Source organism: Corvus kubaryi, unplaced genomic scaffold, assembly GCF_017639235.1.
Source record: "Corvus kubaryi isolate FWS band 111438036 unplaced genomic scaffold, C.kubaryi_AGA036_p1.0 67, whole genome shotgun sequence".
Classification (NCBI taxonomy): Eukaryota; Metazoa; Chordata; class Aves; order Passeriformes; family Corvidae; genus Corvus; species Corvus kubaryi.
The window spans coordinates 1,308,654-1,316,350 of NW_024582055.1; the positions used below are offsets into that span (position 1 = coordinate 1,308,654).

At 34.8% G+C, this 7,697-nt stretch overlaps 1 long non-coding RNA gene across 1 annotated transcript in view; it reads right to left on the reverse strand.

The window, feature by feature from the left end:
• The window catches only part of LOC121674309, a 32,409-nt gene extending 25,004 nt beyond the window's left edge, over window positions 1–7,405 (reverse strand). Inside the window, exon 1 of the long non-coding RNA XR_006019539.1 lies at window positions 7,146–7,405. This is a non-coding gene — a long non-coding RNA (uncharacterized LOC121674309). The remainder of the gene's footprint in view (window positions 1–7,145) is intronic.
• Between the last annotated feature and the right edge of the window lie 292 nt (window positions 7,406–7,697).

Below are 7,697 nucleotides of genomic sequence, written 5' to 3' on the forward strand. Positions count from 1 at the left end.
TCAGGCAAGAATTCGTGACAAATGCACTTGGTGTAAGATGATATTTGTCATTTGAGCGGTTTATATGGTATTTTTGTCTTTATTAAATATTTTCATTAGGAAAAAAGAAAACAATACTGTCTTTACATGAAATATAACAGAGTATTCATACTGCATGCATGCCAGTAGTATGAAAAGAAACATATCTATATATCATCTATATGTATTAATCTTTATATCTCTCTCTTTTTATATATATGTATCTACGTATATATTATGATGCAGGATTTTAAAAACAATTGCAACTAGCAAATGACATACTGGGAAGCTCTGTGATAAGTTCTCAGATCTTATAGGGTAAACCACTTATAATGTGAACTTTTGATTGACTCCCTGGCATTCTATCATCTAATCCATCTCTCCTGAGACTTAATTTCACGCTCCAAACACTGAACAGCTTCAGACAGCTGCCATTTAAAAATAAATGAACATAAATAAGCCATCAGTAACAAAGTTCTTCCCCTCTCCGGACCACCACACATAAGCTCACCCTGATGACAAACAGCTGCTTTTTCCTTCATGGACAGAATTTCTTCCCAAATGTAAGCAAAATCCAGGCATATAATATCTTCTGCTCATCTCATGCCCATGGTCTGTCACTTAAAATGTGCATAAGCATCTCTGTTGCATACTGCAATTATGTAAGGGCTGCAGATTTGTGAGACTCACTCCTAGGAAAGGAAGATACTGACAAAGGGAGCACGAGTGATCTTTGTTATCTCTCAGATTACTTACATCTTTAGAAGGTCTTAATTCACTGTGCAACTCACCAATTTTCTGATCTTCACCTGCAGCTTCCTTTGCCCTTCCTCCTCTCCTCATTTTTACTATCACATGTTAACATGTACAGATTGTGAATCACAAAATGTATGTTGTGAGACTCCAAGGTTTCTGGTAAGACAAGCAGCACTTGTCCATGAAGTCATCTGAGGTGCCTTTCTACAAGTCTGACACAATTGTAAAGCTGGTTTACATTCCTTGGGGAGGGTCAGTGAGTTTCACTGTGAACACAGAGAAATGCTGCGTCAAGGATAGCCATGCAAGTCATAGTCACAATGACCTTTTGGAATTTCAGGCAGAGTAGTGACTTGGATGGAAAGAGTGTCATTACCTGTTTTACTGAATTCCCTGTAAAACCTGAAATATGTGATTGTTAACAAAATGTCACTCTGACACGAGCATGTCTTATCGCAGGACTGAGTATCCACCCATTTCAGGATGGACTTTTAGAAATGTGCTGCAATAGAAATGTTTCTATCAGCACTAATTAAAGACAATAAATATCTTTGATTTTTTTCTCTGGAACAAAATTGGAATGAAAAGGAATAAATGTCATAAAACACCATTGTCTCTCCTCAACTTGATTTACATATAAACATTAGACACCTGAAAGCCTGTTGGGTATACAGTCATGGAGTATCTCACATCTTTGAAATTTCTGTGAGCAAGTGGATATAGGCACAACACAGTTCTATTGTACTTATGCTGAAAATTGTGTTAAAGTGTGTATGTTTCACATGCTATATGAAATCTGCAAATATTCAGAAAAAAATCAACTTATAATTCCAAGATAATTTAATACTTCTATTTATTAGAAATTTCTTCTCCATTCTTTTTCCAGTGAAATAGGACATAGTTTTAAAGGAATGTTTGGAAACTGCAATCTTCCTTTTCTCACCTATCTTACACAATTATAGACAAACTGTCCATTCATGTTCATCAAATAAATAGATTTTTCTCTGCCTGTTCTCAGTATATGCAGTTAGGATGGCTCATATGATTCTTAAATTCCTGGCCTTAGCACTAAACCAGATGAGGTAATTTTATCCATTCCTTCTACACATTTTTATAGACCAAATAAAAAGTACATAAATTTTGTTTTGCTGAAGATATAATCATAGCTATAAAAAAAATTATTGCTAGACTCAGTAACATAGTCCAAAGTGCTGGGACTAGAGAAAGCAATAATATACAACAAGCAACCCTTCTTTACTTTTACTATTTATTAATGTTGTTGCCTAAGTACTCATGGTAATTTTATTAGAAATAGAGCTATAAGAATGGCAGAATGTTAAAATGAAAGAAAGCAGAAGTTTACATCTTACTTGCAAGTATAATCTTGGGCACGTTGTGGTATCAGGTTATCAAAATAATAATAACAACCATACATCTCAAGTATTTTTTTAATTGAGGGCTTAACTTTACAACAAAGAAAGAAAATCTTTAGAAAATATAATGCTATGTACAAAGCTTTTGTACAAAGCTGACTTGTTAAAAGATGTTTAACTACTCAAGTGTTGAGCAAGAAATAAAATAATTAGAGCTGAGCTCTAATGAAAGATGTCTTAAGTGGTGAAAATGCAGATATTGTAGAGAATGCTGATTCCTGGTATTTTGTAAAGAATTTTTTGGTAGTGGTTGAAATTATTTTCCTAAGAGGCTAATGTGCAATGCCACTAATGTGTTATTGTTTCAGTTAATGATCAATCTTTGAACAATATTTTCTGGGTTATTTACCATTATTTATATTAGTGCCAATGAGACAAATACCAGAAAATGAAGAATCCTTTGTTGTATGATCTGACTTACACAAATATTACAAAGGTTTAGACATTTCATGTCTGTGTGTCATTTTCACTAAAATAAGGTGATTTGGGGGAGTTACCAGAAAGAGAGCATATATTTTCATGAATACAGCTGTAGCTAACACAGATGTGTGTTAAAGCAACAAAATTCTGTGAAAATGGAAATGAAAATGGTAACCATGAAAGTAAGGGTGAGAAGTTATTGTGTTCTTGCTGCTGCCCATAGGCAGACCAAGCAGAGGCTCTGCTGCAAGTCTGGGAACATTCTACTTCAGTGCTAGAAAACTCTGTGTGTGTACATATTTATGAAAAATGTCCCCAGTCCAGAGATTTCAGCATGTGCTGTAATATTTAAATTATAATAGAGAGATGGTCTTAAAAGCTTAGTACTTTTTAAGTACTAAGAATTGGTTTAAACTTTTTATATATATGAGTAAGAAAATAGATACATTAGCCATTTGCATCTAAACTGTAAATATTTGTTACGATTATTTCAGGTTATTTTGTGTCTGTATTTAGATAATGTAATTTTTTTTTCTTCAAATGTTTAATCACTTTCTGCCCCTTCTTCCACCCTTCTTTTAGTACTTCATGCATGCAATTCGTATGTGGATAAAGGAAGTAGAAACATGAGGGAAAATATAAATAACGCAAGAGAAAAACTTCCTTAATCTAAAGAATGCATGACAGAAATCCGTGCATTTTTTCTGAATGTGTGTCTTCATTTTCATGAATTCTGGCTTCTTCTCTAGTAGCAGTCAAAAATGCATTATGATAGACAACCTATTACCACGTCTCACTTGAAAGGTATGTAATTATAGGGTGCTAGTTTCCAGCTGAAGGGGGCTGCTTGAAGAGGAATAAAAGTATGCTTCTGACCATATTTATCAGATAGAGTAATATCTGATGATATTTTACCTTTTCAATATCTTACCTTCTAGAAAACACTGCAGGTATCTTGGTGGTGATCTGGCAGAAATTTTCTGACCAAATGAAATATCCTTTTAGGCATAATGCTGTAAATTGCAACTATTTAGTTTCATACACCTGATCATGATTTGTTCTTCCTTTAAAACAGCTGGTCTGTAACAGACTACGTCATTTGAACAGTCATATGTAGATTTAAGTATTTGCTCTTCCTGAATCAGATTAAGGGGAAAAAAAGGTAGAGGGACATTCATGCATATGCTCCTAACTATATGTTCTAACTTGTGCTAGAACAAAATCAATAGTCCTTGTAGGTACTGGTATTGTTGGTTGCATATAAAAATTTGACTGGATCATGGTGGTGGATGCTCCTCTTTGGATCTCAGAAATATGCAGTTACATTTTCTTCAAATCAAATCTATTTCATAGAACTTTTTAGTTTCAATGTCTCTTTCTAGTTTCAATAAAATGGCTATTTTTTTTTTCTCCCAAGAATAAACTCCATCATATGTGCTTCCACATTTTTAGAACAAAATCCAGACTGATAATTGTAATTTTAGAACAAGGATGAGGGCAATATTTTCAGTTTAAATATACTTCACTTTGAAAGAGGACAGAAGACATTTCACTTCATAACTAATTATTTTTTCTAAGAAAAATATGAAACTTTGAGATTTAATTGTAGAAATTTTATATATACACATAGATACATACTCACACATGTGTGGACAAAAAGAGGAAGATATATTCCTAAAGCAGTTTCTTATGTTTCATTTTATAATGAGAAATCAGTCTCATAAGTTTTCATTTTCATTCCAGAAGTAATAGCTATAATTTGTAGCACTATTTTCTCCTCTTAACTACTACACTGGAAAACTTAACATGTCCTTTTGACCCACACTATGTTACTGGTGGAAATGCCTATTGATTACCAGAATCAAATTTAAGACTTTCCACCAACATTTGGTTATTTTTACCTTTGGACATGATTGGGGATTTCTTTATCTGCTTTGTGTGTTTTAATTTTTTCTTCTGTTTTCAATATTTCATGGTCTTCAGAGAGAAGCAATAGCTACCATCACAAATGTGAGTACACTGTCTTGTCTGGGGAGGAGGTGGAAGGAAGATAAAGAGAGGTAGATATGGGAGAGGCAAGCAGATATAAATAAGACTAGGCAAATGTTTCCCTGGTGCCATTGTTACCAAATCATTAACAGCATATATTGCAGTGTTAAAAAGATAGTTTTACTTGATCCTTTGAGGCCCTAGTGTAGGGAGATGTAAGAGAGGGAAATACTGGGACCTGGTCACCAGTCCCTGGTGTGAGTGGACCTTCTGTAATCTATAGGATTTGCTAGTAAGTGTCCCATGTTTCCCCACTGCATGAAAACAAGCTTTACCCTTGATGAAAATCTGAAGGTTATTTTTGGAAAAGCCATTCAGAATTTTATTTCTGCTCCAAGGATCTAAAAATGAGAGATATGGCTCAATAAAGTTTTGACTTGCATGACAACAGATTGATGGTCCTTTATGAATTATCAAATAGATCTGATAGCTCAATTATGTCTTATTGTTGTTTTTATACTGCCTAATTATTCTCAGCTCTATGAATCAGCAGCAATACCTATTGGCATATAAGGGAGAGAACTCTACAATAATGTCCCAAGGCAAAAGTAGGATGTCATGATAATGATCGCTGTAGCATCACACATTATGGTCATCACTATGGTGCCCTTTTCTATACATTAAAATTGCCATTGCAGTTGCCGTCTTGGCTCAGAATTCAACGGCTTTCTCCTCTCTTGTGCACAGCCAGTTTTGTGTTTTAATGAATTACTAAGATTGTGCGATTTATATGAAAAAGCAATTTTAGAAATATTTTCTTGTCTTCCTTGTTTGTTTTTTTTAATGCTTTAAAGAGTACATCAGGAAAATTTCAGAATTAACATTGATCAGTGTAAAGAAGAGGAAATAAAAGAGATTTAGTGCATCAGAAAAAACCTGTTCCTTTTACTATTGTCTCTTAATACAAAGTTGTATTAGAGTCACAGCTTGATGGAGGAAAAGGAGACACACATACAACAGCTCAAACACCGTTGTTGTGTATTCTGGAGTCAGGCTACATTAGTGCTTACAAGTCCAGGATTCCCTCCCAAGTATTGAAACTAATGTGGCATGGAGCTCCTGAGCTGCCAAACCCAAATGACTTTGTGCAGACTGACAGTGGGTGTATAGCCTGTACTGCTCAGGCGATGAAAAAAGGCCAGGAACTTTCTGGGAGAATTCTAGTTGACAGGAGCCAATTCTACACCAGGGAGTTTCTCACAATTCCAGTGGTATGTGTTTTCCAGTCTTTAGCAGTAGTCTGTGTCCTAGGAATGGTCACTGGCTAGTACGGCGTAATCTTCATGCAGTATCCATGACACATCTGCTCAGGGTGGGATCCTGAAACTACTTCTATATAAAATCTTGTGATTGTGCCAGACAAACTCATGCATCACTCTTATGTCCTCTATTTAGTCCTTATTTAACAGCTTTTTAGTCACACCAGACACATATCAACCACTTTCTTTCATGCTTGTTCTTATTAGATTTTCTCTTTTTTTGCACCTCCTTTTTAGGGTGATGGCCTGAAATACATTATGGTACCAATAAATAAAGTTTAAAAGACTATGAGTATAAAGGAAAAGGATTACATTTGAAGTTAAATTTAGCAGATCATTGACTGGGCTGATTATTTTGTTCCATTTAAGTTCATTTTTCTATCATTCTATAAATATTCCATTTCCCTCTCCTGCTCTGTTCTCCCCTTTTCTCCCAAATATACTCTGATCATCACCCACTGCAAATTTGTCTTAAGAATTTCTAATACTTTGGCTTCTAATCTTCTTCTATAGACATAATGATTCCATTTCAGTTCTTGTTCTCTGTTCTCTTTCTTAATACTTCTTTTGAGTTAATGCTGTTAATTAAGAGTCAAATTGTCTATTTCTTCCAAAAGAAAATGAATTATTTCCTTAAAAAAATGATTGATGCCTTTTAGGAAGAGATTGCTTTTTGAGGTTGCATTTTTTAATGTCTCTAAACATAACTGCTTTATTCATCTATTTTATTCCTATTTCCTTTATAGGGAAAGAGTTTGAAATTTTCATACTATTTCTACATAAACAGATCTGATCTGATCCCACTGTTTTGTTGGGTTTTTTTAAATTAACAAATATATTGGGGAAAAAAATATCCTACCTCTTGCCCAGCAACTGCCAAGTTTCTCCTATTGTTTAACAGTAGTCAGGAAGCATCATGCTGACACCAGTAACATTCTTTCTTCTCTCTGTCAGTCTCAGACTTAATTTTTTTGATGTTCTTCTGTCAATGTCAAAGCTGGTAGCCACAGCAGAGTGGTCTGATAACCCTGGAAGTTGGGGCTTAGGGGAGCACTACCTTAGAGAGCCTTCACATTTCATACTGCTGCTTCAAGATACGAGAGAATTTATTAATTTAAGATTTTCTTGTAGTGTAAGCTTGTCTCAACCCTTCAGCAGCAAGTGAAATCCCCTATAGAAGTTGTAACATGTAATGAACAATTACACTTACCTGTCTTTATTAGGCTGTTTCACCTTCTCCTGCTGTGATGAAAACAGGGAGAGATCTGCCAAATCAGTACTGTAAATCTCAAAGGTAATTAAAACTTAAATTTTGTAAACGATTTGTGCTACTAAAAAAATAAGACAGCGAAGTTTTCTTCACACAGTGTTCTGTATTGAATGTTCTTGCCCAGAAAATCTTGATCGACAAAATGCTCTTTAACATTTTCCAGCAACCTTTAGATGGCAATTGGAGGTGTACCCATACTATCTGGCAGAAAGCATTAGTACTTTGAATATGTATCACTTGTTGTTTTCTTCTTTTGTCAGAAATGTTCATTTTTAACTCTGAAGGAGTCACAGATGCCTCACTGATAGTTATGAAATGTCCTAACAGTCACCAAAAGCAGAAAGGGCTATATTTAACTAGGGACGTGGGCCTGAAAACAACCTGATGAGGAGGTGGTAAATAAATAACAGGCTTTGCAGAAGAAATGAAGGGACTGCAATAACAGTGTAATTGTCCTTCCTGGCATTTATATCACATTACAGTGAAATAAGG